General features: G+C 44.4%; 1 protein-coding gene across 1 annotated transcript in view; it reads right to left on the bottom strand.

Moving 5' to 3' along the window:
• prkg1b (protein kinase cGMP-dependent 1b) overlaps window positions 1–15000 on the bottom strand; it is a 74702-nt gene that overhangs the window by 33180 nt on the left and 26522 nt on the right. The window lies entirely within an intron of this gene.

Genomic DNA, 15000 nt, shown 5'->3' on the forward strand with positions numbered 1-15000 from the left:
AAGCAGCCAAACGTGAGTACAGGGACAGGGTGGAGCAACAGTTTGACAACCCTCGGAGTATGTGGCAGGGACTAAACACGATCACAGACTTTAGAGGGAAAACCAGCACACCGCAGACCACGGCCTCTCTGTGTGAGGATCTAAACGTATTCTACGCTAGATTCGACACAGCGAACACCATGAGACCGGACAGTGTGCGCACCGCGGATGACGTCAGTGCGCACACTGTGTCTGAGGAGGATGTGCGGAAGTGCTTCAGGAAGGTGAACGCACGCAAAGCTACTGGTCCGGACGGGATTCCCGGCCGCGTCCTCAAGTCATGCGCGGCTCAGCTGGCTGGAGTGTTCACGCACATCTTCAACCTTTCCCTCTCTCTGTCTGTAGTCCCAGCCTGCTTCAAAATGGCCACCATCGTCCCTGTACCCAAATCCTCCACCATCTCCTCATTGAACGACTGGCGACCTGTAGCCCTGACCCCCATCGTAAGCAAATGCTTCGAGAAGCTGGGACTTCATCTGCTCTGCACTACCCGACTCACTGGACCCTCTACAGTTTGCATACCGCCACAACAGGTCCACTGATGATGCCATAGCCCTGACACTACACACTGCCCTGTCACACCTGGAGAAGAGAGACACGTATGTGAGGATGCTGTTTGTAGATTACAGCTCAGCATTCAATACCATCGTTCCCTCGAAGCTGGACAGGAAACTGCAGGATCTAGGACTGAGCAGCTCCCTCTGCAGCTGGATCCTTAGCTTCCTGTCTGACAGACGCCAGGTGGTCAGACTGGGCAGCATCACCTCATCCCCCATCACACTGAACACTGGTGCTCCACAGGGGTGTGTACTGAGCCCTCTCCTGTACTCACTCTACACCTACGACTGCACGGCCACTAACAACTCCAACATCATTGTGAAGTTTGCGGACGACACTACAGTGGTGGGTCTTATCACCAACGGTGATGAGACGGCTTACAGGGAGGAGGTCAGCGCCCTGACCCACTGGTGTCAAGACAACCATCTCACCCTCAACGTCGCAAAGACAAAGGAGTTGATAGTGGACTTCCGGAGGTGCAGAGAAGTACACACCCCCATCACCATCAACGGCGCTGCTGTGGAGAGAGTGAGCAGCTTCCGGTTCCTTGGAGTACATCTGGCTGAGGATCTTACGTGGTCAGTACACACAAACAAAACAGGGAAGAAGGCGCAGCAGCGCCTCTTCTTTCTCAGGAGACTGAAAAGATTCGGCATGAGCCCCCGCATCCTCAGGACCTTCTATCACTGTGCCATTGAGAGCATCCTCACTGGATGCATCACCACCTGGTATGGCAACAGCACCGCCTACAACTGCAAAGCTCTCCAGCGAGTAGTGCGGTGCTCTGAACGGATAATTGGAGGTGAGCTTCCCTCCCTCCAAGACATCTACAGGAAGCGCTGCCTGAGGAAAGCGGGGAGGATCATCAAGGACTCCAGTCACCCCAGCCATAAACTGTTCAGACTGCTTCCATCAGGAAGGAGGTTCTGCAGCATCCGGTCCCGTACCAGCAGACTGAGAGACAGCTTCTTCCACCAGGCCATCAGACTGCTGAACACGTCATAGACACCTCAGCTTCACTACTGGAACTTCAACATTATGCACTCCATACTGTACAGTAATGCCACTGTTTTGCACATATTCAACTCTGTATATTTTATATATTTTATTATTATTATTATTATTATTATTAATTTATTTATTTTTACTATTTAATTTGTAAAAATGTGTATACACACACACACACACACACACACACACACACACACACACACACACACACGTAGGAAAATATTTAGTATACACATCCAGAAATGCATACACTATTATATATTGTACATATATTTATTAGTTTCAGGTTGGCCATTCTTGTATTTTGCTCGTTTGTGTTGTTGTGTTTGCACATCTCTGTTGCTTGTGGGGCTCGCACACAAGAATTTCACTCACATGTGCTGTGCCAGTGTGCCTGCACATGTGATGTGACAATAAAAGTGATTTGATTTGATTTGATGTCATCAGACGACGTCTGAGTAATCATGAAAGGAAGGCGAAAGACTCAAACGCAAGGCTTTGATGGACACACCCCCTGAATTATAGGAGCCGTCTCCCGGTCAGCTTCACGCCATGCAGGGATTTTAACCACCAACCAAAACCTCGCGTAAACAGTTCAGCGTGACCGAATATCTGGGTTCCTCCTAGATCGATTTTTAACCACCTCTGCCTCGGCTCCTCGCCACAGAACAAAACATGAAATGTTGGAAGAGCTCTGTAAGTGAGGGACTCCTCAGCATCGTGTTTCTGCTTCTAACAGATCTGAATCCAAACTCAAACGACTCCAGGGCATCTGAAGACACTGAGACGTGGTCTCGTCTCCTCCTCTGCCGCTCATCCATCACGCACACTGACTGCCACCTGAAAACTTCAGCCAATCGGGATTCAGCTGAAGAAGAGAAACACACAATGGTCTGGGATCATCCACGGGTCAGTGTGTGTGTTTTTAGTTGTGTAAAATAGAAAAAGTGCTTTGTTTAGCTGCAGTGACACACTGGAAACAGAATATGAGTGGACACACACACACACAGACACACACAAAGATGGAGTATGAATCAGTGCTCAGTAACATCCAAACAAAACCCTGAATTTCTTCTTCTTGGTCTGTTTGACCTCACAGCAGCCATGTTATTGGTCACATGATGTCATGTTAGCAAACAGCAAGCAGCTGGAGAAGCTGCATTCAGCTTTTATGCTCCTTATATCTGCAACAAACTCCCAGAAAGCCTCAGATCAGCTGAAACACTCAGTTTGTTTAAATCCAGGTTGAAGACTCACCTGTTCTCAGCTGCATTTGAATAAAGCACCAAATCTGCACTGTTTTACTTTTAAGGTTAAAATTTAAATCATGCTTTTTATTTGTTTCTGTTCTTTAATGTCTCTGTAAAGCACTTTGAATCACCTTGCTGTTGAATTGTGCTATATAAATAAACTCGCCTTGCCTTACAGCCACCTGTCAGGCAAGGAGGCCACGCCCATAATGATGCATACAGGTGACATATACAAACATTCTCCCCTCGTACAGCTGTCATGAAGGTGAAATTATCTGCAGAGGCCAGAACAGTTTGTGAGGCTTCCACGTCAGTTTGTGTCCCTCCGTCTGCTACAGCAACAATAATAACTGAAGACAGAGACGCTTTGCAGTGTTTGCATGCTCAGAATTCGTTCCTCGGTCTTTGTGGAAGCTTCTGTCATCTGCACAGCTTGTGACTCCATGGCGGGTTTAACACGTTACACGGGGTCATGTGCTCACTCGTAATGGCTGCCCTCTCTGTTTCCATCACAGCCGTTGAATCAAAGCCAGAGTGGAAAACAAAGTTTGCCCTGCAGTGCTGACATTTGAACATGAGACCAACCCGAGCGTGGGACAGAGGAGACGTCTGTTCACGCCGCTACGTCTCGCAGACACATGACAGTCAGCTGCTGATACGCACGGATTCTGCATTTCAGTCAAATACTGCCACAGTACATACATATTACTTATTAATGCAATTTACACTTCGCTCTTACCGAACGTCGGTGTTTTTGACTAACTTCATTTGTACTTCTCTTTGTTTTTTCTTTGACTTCAGAGCGGTTGCCATGGTGATTTTACTGTAGAAACCTGAACAGGTAGAAACAGGCCGCATCATCATCATCATCATCATCATCATCATCACCACAGGCTGTGTAAGCTCAGGCTCTGGCTGCTGGGCTGGAGTCTGCTTGGCTAGCTTAGTGTTAGCAAGCTGTCTGTGCAGATGTTAGCAGTATAAAGCAGCTTTTTCTGTTCTGAGGCCGTTTGCACTTTACTATCTCGCTCTTCTCCGTCTGCACAATACAAACAACGCTAAAGCTGTAACACTCTTCATTCTTCATGCACATGAACTGAAATCAGCTGATTGTAGCAGGAAGAAAAGAATTTCTGTGTCTATCGACCCAGCGTGCAGATAACCAAAGAACTTTTATAATGCAAGTAACTACATAATTGTAACTATATCACGTTACTGAAAAATGTAATGTGGTTACAGTAATGCGTTGCACCCAGCACTGCTGGTAACATTACAGCCCCTCTGAGGGAAGCACAGTAACAGAGAGCTGGAAGTCCCAGCGAAGCTCAGAGAGCCGACGGTTCTGAGTGATTTCTGATGTCAGACACTGTTTGGCATTTAAACACTGACATTTTAAATCAATATAGATGAAGACAGATTAATGGGAACTGTAAATGTCAGAGTGATCAGTGTCAACAACACAAACTCGTGTCATCATCATGTATGATGAAGAGTCTCCCGTCTCTTCAGGGGTGCAACATGTGAGTATGAAGTGAGCTCAGAGACTCAGAGGGCTTTCATGAAGGGCTGGTTCATTTTGAGCGGATTATCTGGAGATTCAGCGACTCTGTTTCTGAGCAGCTCGGAGCAAACCTCCGCCAACATATTTAATAAAAACACGAATATTCTTCTACTGATTTAGGAGAACTGAACTCCAGTTTCCTCTTACTGATATAAACAGCACCTCTGACACCAGCTGAGCTTCACAGGTGACTGACAAGCTGATCGTGGCCAAAACCAATACTGCGTGACATTAAACAAAGGTTAGCATCATCGATTAGCTGCTGAAGTCATCTGTGAGTTATTAGCAATAATGCTAAGTTAGCTGTAAGTTAGCTACACGCATGAATCTGAGAATGTGAGGATGTAACATTAGCTGATGAAGTCATTTTGCTGTGTGAGGTTTTTGTCCTCATGACATGTGATGTGAGTCGTGCGATGCTAATGACTAACAGCCACTATGCCTCCACCCGCTTTTAGAAGTGAACGAACTTTCAGATGAAAAGTGAAACGTCTTCAGGAAATCTGCCTTTCAGATGAGTTATGGTGCTGTTTGTTCAGGTTGCACCAATAAAAAGAGTTTTCAGATTAAAGCTTCAGTGTTGATGCTAGAAATGACACTGCTGTCTGATTTTAGAGGGATTTTAGTCATCTTTGATCCCCCACCATTCTGACCGCAGGTGGATTTTAGAGGATTTTATTAAATCAGGAGGCTACAGTCGCAGATCTTTGATGATTATCACTGAGCATCAGTTCGTGACTGTAAAATCATCACTACACATCAGCTCAGAGGGCGACATGTCACTGAGAACCTTCAGCATGTTAAACAGCAGATTAATTGTTTACTTAAAGTTGTGAGGACCGCCTTAATGTCCCTGCAACGCACAGACGTCCCCATAACAGCTTGGAATGATATGTGTCCACACAGGGACAGAAAGACAGAAAGACACACACACACACACACACACACACACACACACACACAAACACACACACACACACACACACACACACAAACACACACACACACACACACACACACACACACACACACACACACACACACACACACACACACACCAGATGGTGGTGATTATTATGTTGAATGGTGAGATAAACACACACACAGGAACTGAGGCTGTAATTGCAAATTATAATGATCATTAGGCTAATCTCTCTCTCTCACACACACACACACACACACACACACACACACACACACACACTGTCGTCACGTCTTTCATTCGTCCATCAGTTTGGATGAAACGTGACCCATGTCTCTGTCCGTGGTGCTGAAGACAGTTAATCATTTATCTATTTTCGTTATGCCATCAAATATACTTTGTAGAGAAAAATGATTAACTAAGATTCATTATAGCTTATACTGAATAATTATTCAAGAAATTCATATAGTGTGGACAATGTTCATGAACAAAAATCAACTGTTATGCAGTGTTAAGCACATAAACATGCCGCTGCTGCTTTCAGGGAGTCTCAGAGCTCCAGAGCATCAAACAGCAGAGACGTGAGCCCACGGTGTGCTCATTAGAGCAGGAATCACAGGTCGGGGCAGAGAAAAATGTTTTTACCATGTTGGTGGACAGAGAGTGACAGAACAACAGAAAGAAGTGCGTGGGTGAGCCACTACCGCAGAGACAAAGAGAGAGAGAGCTTTTTAAAAGTGATGAAAAGGACTGGCAGGTTTGTGAGTCTCACACAGCACAGTTCAGAGAAGACTCACACAAGACCAGGAGACAAAATACAGCAAATACCAGGAAGAACTGCACACACAGCAGGTTTAACGGCACTGTGTGAAGTAACACGAGCTCTCACAGGTGGGGTCAAAAAATTTGATACTTTATTAATATTCACATTATGTAGCTGATGCAAATGTGCACTTTTATGCAGACGACACTGTTGTTTGAATGCAGAGATTTAATTATGAGCCACACCGAGCAGCAGTGAGGGGCTCTGCTTTAAACAACCAGATCAACAAACCAGCACAGCTCAGTTTGTACTTCATCACCATCTGCCTGAAACATCTTCTGAAACATTATGTACATCAAATAAAAGTTTGAGGTTTTCATAAATATAAATATTTTCACACTTCTTTACTTTAAGCACTGTTTCTTTTTTACACTGATGGTTCAGAGTGTAGGCTTGGCTAATTACAAGGCAGACGGATACTGTATGATAATCTCTAAAGGTTTGTGCTATAATCCTTACAGTTTACTCATGAACAACGCTGAAACACACCAACCTGCTCTTAATTCTTTTACTTCTTCTACACAATTTCATTTATGAAAAATATCAGAATCTAAACACAAATCTAAATTTGTGTTGTTTTGTTTGAATTGTTGTTATGTCATTGATTATACTTAGTAAGTTATTGCTTCATACAGTGGGTTTAAAGACCGCTAAGGCCGGAAGTGGGAGGCTTGTGAAATGGGACGGTCTAGCCTCCGCTGCCCAGGTTGCCTAGCAACCATGATACTAACAGCTGGAAACGTGTCATACAGCTGTTTGACAGAAATGAAGGAGAACATATTTTGTTCATTTGTTTGTTTCTACATGAGCTTTGATCATTCTCTGTGAGATTAAGCTCAGCTATTGAACGACGTATATTTTAAAGTAAAGGCTTTAAAACCAAGTTAGTACAAACGTCACTAATGTCACATGACTTTGCCGACATGTGGCCAACAGTAATGTTTAATGTTCTTCGTTATTAAACATTTGCACATAAATAAGTGACATAATATCCAGAACTTACTTTTCACAGTTTACTCTTCGGCCGCTCCGCTTCTGCCGTCTGCGGCAGAATTCTCCACACCGACTGCCGTGCTATGAATTGTGGGATATATGGGACCACGAAGTCTACACTGCCACAGCCTTAAAATTCAGAGAAATGAAGGACGCATTTCAGGGCCGCATTTCGAGCAGCCTTTGAATTGGGACAGCCTTCGGCGCGCCGCTGTGACATAATCGGCCTTGAAATGCGGCCTTTAAGGCTGCAGACCCTGGATTGGGATGCAGCCAATTTCTCCTACCAGGACAAGAAACCATGTAAAGAATCTCCACCTCAGCCTCACAGAGGACAGCGCCTCCTTGTGGAGCTCAGACGTTAATCAGAGTCAGAAGAATCATCCGGAGGAGACCGTGAATGTCTGGACCACCTTCCATCGTGATTCTTGCAACAACATCTGAGACTTTTCAGTCTGAAGGTAAAAACACTTGAGGTGGAAACATGAGAACAGAAAGCAATGATCATAGCAGTGGGCGGTGGAGCTTTCAGAGCCAAAGCTTCCCCTCAGAGAAGAAAGAGCCACAGAAGCAAACTGTTTCCAAACCGGTGCACTGGGAGCACTGGGTTAATTTGAATCTGTAATATGGACAAACAACACAGAGTGCACGAGACCTCCTTTAGTTTCTCTGATTTGTGCCTTCGTTCCTGCAAACAGCAAATAATCTGCATCCACCCGACTGGCTGATGTTGAGTTGTGCTTTTAGAAACTCGTTAAAACAGCGGGAGAGTGGCGAGGAGGAGGAGGGCATCATGAAACGCTGCTAAACGAGCAGAAAGCTCTGAGCACACATGGATTCATTACAGAAGCTGCTTCTCATTAGTCAGAGTGAAAACTGAGCTTTTGTCAGAGGTACAAGCAGCCGGCTGCACGCAGAAACAGGTCTTTGTTAAAGTCGAACAAAAAGGAAGCAAAGTCTGAGGAAGCTTCAGATTTCCACAAAGAGGCTGTGAGAGCAGCCTGCTTTGGTGTTCCTCCAGAGCGCAGCAGCTTCTTCTGATCTCACAGCTAGCTGTTCAGAAACGTGACGCTTGCACTGTGAAAATCTGAGATCCAGCGATTAGGGCCAAGCTGGGACTGCTTCAAGCCTCAAGACGTTTATTTATTAGCAATTTTCCAGTCTCCATCCATTTATCTTAAAGTTACAGTGTGATGTCAATAAAGTCAGCTCTGTTTTCTTACCCGCCCAATTCAAGTCCTAATCAAGACTGGCTGCTACAGAACAAACATGTTTTAATCATCCAAGAGATACAGTAGAGCTAGACTGTACCCTTTACCCTGCTAATGTTGAATAAAAAACACTTCATTTTAACATATTTGAATAATTTCACCACTTTGCAATAAATTAGGAAATAAAAAATGGATACGGTGAATTAAATAGTTGCAGTACTTTACGTTTTTACCCCAGAGTACAGAGTGTGCTCAGATAGCAAAGTGATGGAGTTTTCCCTCCTCCGTGGAAGGCTGTGAGTCCACTGTTTACCTCAGCTGTCCATGCTGGGTGAGAAGCATCCATCATTATTTACTCTGGAGGAGGCTCAAACACTGTGACAGGAGTCTGATACGAGTTGATGAGTCAGAGAAGATCACTGCTGACCGACGACAGCTGGCTTTTGTGTCGGTAAACACAGCTGTTAGCTGCTGTTAGACTGTGTTAGCTGCTGTTAGCTGCTGTTAGCTGCTGTTAGACTGTGTTAGCTGCTGTTAGCTGCTGTTAGACTGTGTTAGCTGCTGTTAGACTGTGTTAGACTGTGTTAGCTGCTGTTAGCTGCTGTTAGACTGTGTTAGACTGTGTTAGCTGCTGTTAGTGAAATTGTCTGTTGGATTTTGAGATGATTTGAGATTGTAATCAAGCTCTTTATGAGATGTAAAGTATGATTTTTAGGACACTCGAGGCTAACATTAGCTGACATAATCTTAACTTATAACCATCTGCTTTTGCAGAGCTGGTTAAACAGCTGTGCAGACAGGAGGGTCCCGTGTCTAAACTACTAACAATAAGGGAAAATATAGATTATAGATTCATCTATGTAAATGAATGAGTACACTGCACTTTTTTATTATTTCATTTTTATATGACTTTTTTGGTCATTTTAAAAAAAAATTCAGGAAATGTTGTTGCATTTTTCAGGGATTTTATTTCTCTAAAACTATACATTTTTTTCTTGAAATAAATTATTATCTTTTTTTTATTTTTTTATTTCATCACTATTTTTCTAAATTTCTATTTAATTTTTGTGAGAAAATGTTTCTTTGCTTGTGAGAAAATGCTTTTCTTAGAGCAGCACATTAATGAGCTTCAGGGTCTCTTCTCATTTCTGTCTGTCGCCTGTGTCCCCAATCCCCAAAACATTTTTCCACAGTCAGATCAACTCACTTCAATGCTTCCTGTGGAACATGTCCACGGTAAAAAAAAATAGAAGAAGTTGTTGTTTTATTTTTGTTACGATTCGGGGTTGGCAGTGTACTGTTTTAGGCGTGACTGTGATGTGTTTCCCTGCATTATTTTGAAAGTCTGTTTTATATCAGTGTGTTCTGGGTACGTTTCCCTGTCTCGTCAGTTCTGAGTTGCCCCAGCTGTGTTTTCCTCCTGTTGTCCATTTCCCTGATTGCTCCCTCTAGGTATTTAAGCCCTGTGTTTCCGTTTGTCATGTCGATCTTCCCCCCGGTTGTATTTGTTTGGTGTTGGATGTAATTAAATGGCCTATTTTTGCTTTGATGAAAGTCTGTGTCAATACTTTCGTTTTTTTGGGATTTTTTTGGAGACCCGTGTTAGTCTTTTTTGTTGGCTCGCCCTCCTCAAGAGCGGTGAGCGTGGGGGGGCATTTTTCCCTTATTTCTATTTTTCCTGTGTTGCCTATATAATAATCATCAGCATTAGCTATAGCAGCTATAGGCCGGGGTGTAACATTTTATTATTATGATTCTTATGATTCTTATGATTTTGATGAATAAAATTTCCAGCTCAAAACAATCTCACGTTTCATCGTGAGCAGAAACACCGATCAGTGTTTTACATAATGTATGAATAACGGTGCTCGCACATGTGTGGGCGTACACACACACACACACACGCACACACGCACACACACACACGCACACACGCACACACGCACACGCACACACACACACGCACACACACGCAGACACACACACGCACACACACACACGCATACACACACACGCATACACACACACGCACACACGCACACACGCACACACACGCACACACACGCACACACACACACGCACACACACACATTTTGGAGGCAAACTGGGATTTGAGAAAATGAAACAAAGATACTGGGAGCGTCCAGTGTTACCGCTCAGCCTCACAGTAAACACACCTGTGGTAATGGTTTGAAAAAGATTTTTGGAAAACTTGACCTCTGACCTTGAGGCTCAGGTCACTGCAATTTGAACCTTGTCTGAAATTTTTATTAGATGCACCCATGGCATCGATTTGAAATCCCGCGTTGCCTCATTCTCGTGTTGTCGAGTTCACACCACCACAAAGATAAAGGAACCACAGCACACATCTGTCTCAACATCAGCTGCCAACAGTGCATCTTTCGTGCTGCTGAAATTCCGCTCATTCAAAAATAAAACGATGTCATTACTGACAGGAAGGCCGACATCCTTTGCCTAACAGAGACACGGCACTTCACTCAAGCCCCTCCCCCAGGATTAGTGTATTGTCTCCCTGGCTGGGTCAACACCTCACTCTGAGGTGTCTGAGCTTCTCACCTCTATTTGCTCCTCGACTCCGGCTACTCCTACTTGGTCACTTAAATATTCATGTCCACTCCACTTGCAGTATAAACTCTCTTCCCCCCCTCAAAACTCAACCTGTCTTTTTTACCTGCCCCGCCCCATGTTTCACTGCACAGCTGCCGACTTGAGAGGCCGTAGAAAAGATCTGGTCTCAGTGTCCGCTTGAGCTTTATAAAGATCATGTGAGGTGCTACAAAGCAGCTATCTCAGGCCAAAACACACCATTCACCAGCAGCAAAGTCATCCCAGACTGCTGTTCTCCACCATCAACCGACTACTTCACCTACTTGATCCACCTCTTCCTCCAGGTGCCACTGACCTGCCACAAGTTCCTGCACTGCTTCCAAGAAAAAGTTATTGCCATCCATCAGCAGCTTCTTGCACCTGTACATCAGTTTCAGGATGTCATTCCCTCTGTGGCACATTTACCTCGTTGCTCCTTCTCCTCTTTCTCCTCTGTGAAGTCCTCTCAGGTCACCAAGTGGATCTTTCAGTCCAAAGCCCCCACATGCACCCTGGACCCTGTGCAGACAACACTGGTTAGAGCATGTCTGCCTGCTCTGTGCCCCCTTACAGTTTACATCACCAACTGTTCCCTGGAGTCAGGAGCGGGACCCTCAAAGCCACCTCAGTGACTCCCATCCTCAAAAACCAGGTCTGGACCCTGACGACTTTAACAACTACTAACTATTTCCAACCTTCCCTCTCTCAGTAACATTTTGGAAAAAGCCAACCTTCGTCAACATATGTCAGACCATCAATCCTTCCAATCTGGCTTCAGAACACACCACAGCACTGAGACTGCTCTCATTAAAATAACCAATGACCTTCTTATTGCAGCTGGCCACATCTGCATCCTCATCCTCCTGGACCCTTCTGCAGCCTTCAACACCCTTTCTCACACCTTCCTTCCCTCATGTCTGACCCACTCGCTGGTTCTGTACTCTCCTGGTTTCAGGTGTATCTCTCCAACAGAACATAGTTTGTCCAGACTCCCGCTGCACCTCTGCTCCAGCTAACCGCGGAGTGCCCCGAGGTTCTGAGCAGGATCATCTGTCAGCATAGTGTCTGCTTCCATTCCTATGCTGATGATAAACAACTTTATCTCAGGCTACGTGTACACGGGTATTTTTGAAAACGCAGATTTTCAGTTGTCGTTTAAAAAAAAATCCCGTCCACATTTTGGCCAATCAGAAGTCTAGAATCCTGGGAGGAAAAGACTAAACAGGGTTTTGTGCCCTCACAAAACCTGGGGTACTTCTGAAAAGTGTTTTTCTGTAAAGGCAGCTAATTTTGAAGTGCTTTCATCATTTCAGATGGTAATACTAAAGGCAGTATTTTAGTTGGTGTAGACTCACAACATAGGAATGAACAAAATACATAGAGCATGCATAAATTCAAGTCAAAAACGGCGCACACCTTTGACGTTGCGTGACTAAATGTCAGTTTTCCTCGTCCACACCTAAACACAAAAACAGAGTTTTTAAAAATCTCTGTTTTCAGTCGTTTTCAACAATACGCGCGTGTGTGGACGTAGCCTCAGTAACAAACCCTAAACCCAGCTTCCCCACAGTCACCTGTCAACTGTGTGCATGAAATCAAAGCAAACATGTCAACTAACCTACTTAAGCTCAACAGGAGCTCTTGGTTGGTGTGACCCCTGCTGTGGCCCCCGAGGCCCTACATCTCACAGTCCCCTGAGGTTTGAAATTTGGGTGCCATTTCGAACTCTTTCAAGCTCTAGCGTTATTTTTGTTTTGCTATTCTTGTGTAAAGTGTTGATGGGCTTCTGGAAAGACACTACAGAAATCCAAATTATTATTATGATTATTGTTCACAGTGTTGTGCGTCCACGGCGACGCCCTGCCGGCTGATGACGATGTCTCATCAGCTTTCAGGGTAACAAGCAGCAAAGTGTGCAGCAGCTGAATCCTGACATCCAGGTGTTCTCTCCTTATTTTATTTACTGATAATAGTCATTATCTGTAAATGATTGACTCATTATTAATCAGCAAAATCCAGGTAACGCTCACACAAGTCACGCTGTCAGCAGGTAACGTGACAGCTCGACATGCTGACGGCGTTCTAAGCATCGAGCACGCTGCGGTCGAGTACAGCACGCCGACGGTGAACGTTTGGTCTGAAAAAACACTGAAAGCACTTTCAGTGACGAGCGAGAAACTTTCAGCTCAGGAAAAACACTTAAATGAGCACCGGCTGTCCGTGTGAGCGTGTCACAGGTCAAAGGTCACAGGTTCACATGCAGTAAGAATAAAGAGGCGAGGAAGAAAAAGCTGTGACATCATCCAGGCAGCGTCTTTTTTTTCTCATCAAAATGGCCAAAAGTAAGGTCTCTGCTCTCCTTTCCCCTCATTTCCTCCCTTATCATGTCTTCTTCCTTCTTCCTCCTCTTTATTTTCCTTACTTCCTTTTTTAGTTTTTCTTCCCCCCTTACCCTCTTACATCCATCCTTTGTCTTCCTCTGCCTCACACCTTTATTCTTTCTCTTCTATTTTTTCCTTTTCCTTTCTCCTTCTCTTTATTTTCTCCAGCTTCACACTTTCATCCTTTCACTCCTCCACCTATTCGTCCTTATTTTCCTCTCTGCTATTCTTCTTCCATCTCACCTCCCTCGTCTCTCACGTGCTTCCTTCCATCACCTTCTGCTCCCTGCTCGCTCCCTTTTCTCCTCCTCTCCTCCTTCATTTTCTCATCCTTTCTTATGTTTTTTTCCATCTTCCCTTTTTTTAGAAAGAAAAAACACAGATTTGAAATTTCCAAACTGTGAAAATATTTAAATGCCAAAAATTGTCATCCAACACGTTGCCATGACAACCACATCACCAGAGAAGTGTGTGTGTGCATGCGTGCGTGCGTGTGTGTATAAAGTCTTTCAGTCTTTGTGTGGACACATTTTTCTATCAAACCATCACAGTGAGGACATTTCTGCAAAGGTCCAGACGTGGTCTCAGAGTCCAGCTTGAATGGATGAGGAAGGGACCATCTGTGCTGAGGGTCTTCACAGAGATAGAAACACAAGTCTGTGTGTGTGTGTGTGTGTTTTACATAATGAGACAAAGCTGCTGCATCTGTTTCTTCCTCCAAACACAGAATTAATGAGCAGCATGTTTATGACACACACACACACACACACACACACACACACACACACACACACACACAGGGTGGTGTTTCCATCTCAGTGACTCCAACCTCAAACCAAACTTCAAAAGAAATAAAAAGCTGCTGTTTTGCTATTTATTTTTGTTCTGCAAAGTGAAGCAAACTGTGACAGATTTATGTCCCTAAATGTCCCCAAAACATGAGCAACACACACACACACACACACACACACACACACTCACACACACACACACACACACACACACACACACACTATCAGCCTTTGTCGTGGTCTGTTTTTAGGGATGACTTCCTCTTCCTGTGACAGTTATCGGTATATTTAGCCACCATCTGTGCCCCCGCCCCCTCGTCCCGCCCCCTCAACACACTCTGACGTTTGTATATCTATGTTTGTGAGGACCCTCATTGATATAATGCATTCATGAGCTCAGCAGCGTAACCCTTACAGAAGAGCAACGTTAACTCTTACATGCGCCGCTCTTATGTAAGCTCAAACACAGCAGGCGAATTCATGCTGCATTTTCACAGCGCAGGATTAACAAAACAAACACCTGAAAATGTGTTTATCATATTTATGAAACGTTGCACTCGTTTCTCAGGACACTGTTGGCTCTGATGAATCTCCGTCAGGTCCGTCTGATATAATATATATATCTTTTTACTGTCGATGTTGCAGCTGGTTGTTGCTGCGTCACACGCTGCTCTGTCGAGCGTGGACGACGAAGAGTTTTTTAGATGATTCTGATAAATAAAAGTCGCAGCTCTGCTTTCCTCTTCTTGTATTTGGAAGGCTGAAATTTTCCAGGAGAGTTTCTGAGATTTTCCACATTTATATACTTGAAATATTTCCTGAACACTACCTGAGTATGAGAGTTTACCCGCAG

This window comes from Maylandia zebra, linkage group LG8 (genome assembly GCF_041146795.1).
Source record: "Maylandia zebra isolate NMK-2024a linkage group LG8, Mzebra_GT3a, whole genome shotgun sequence".
Taxonomy (NCBI): Eukaryota; Metazoa; Chordata; class Actinopteri; order Cichliformes; family Cichlidae; genus Maylandia; species Maylandia zebra.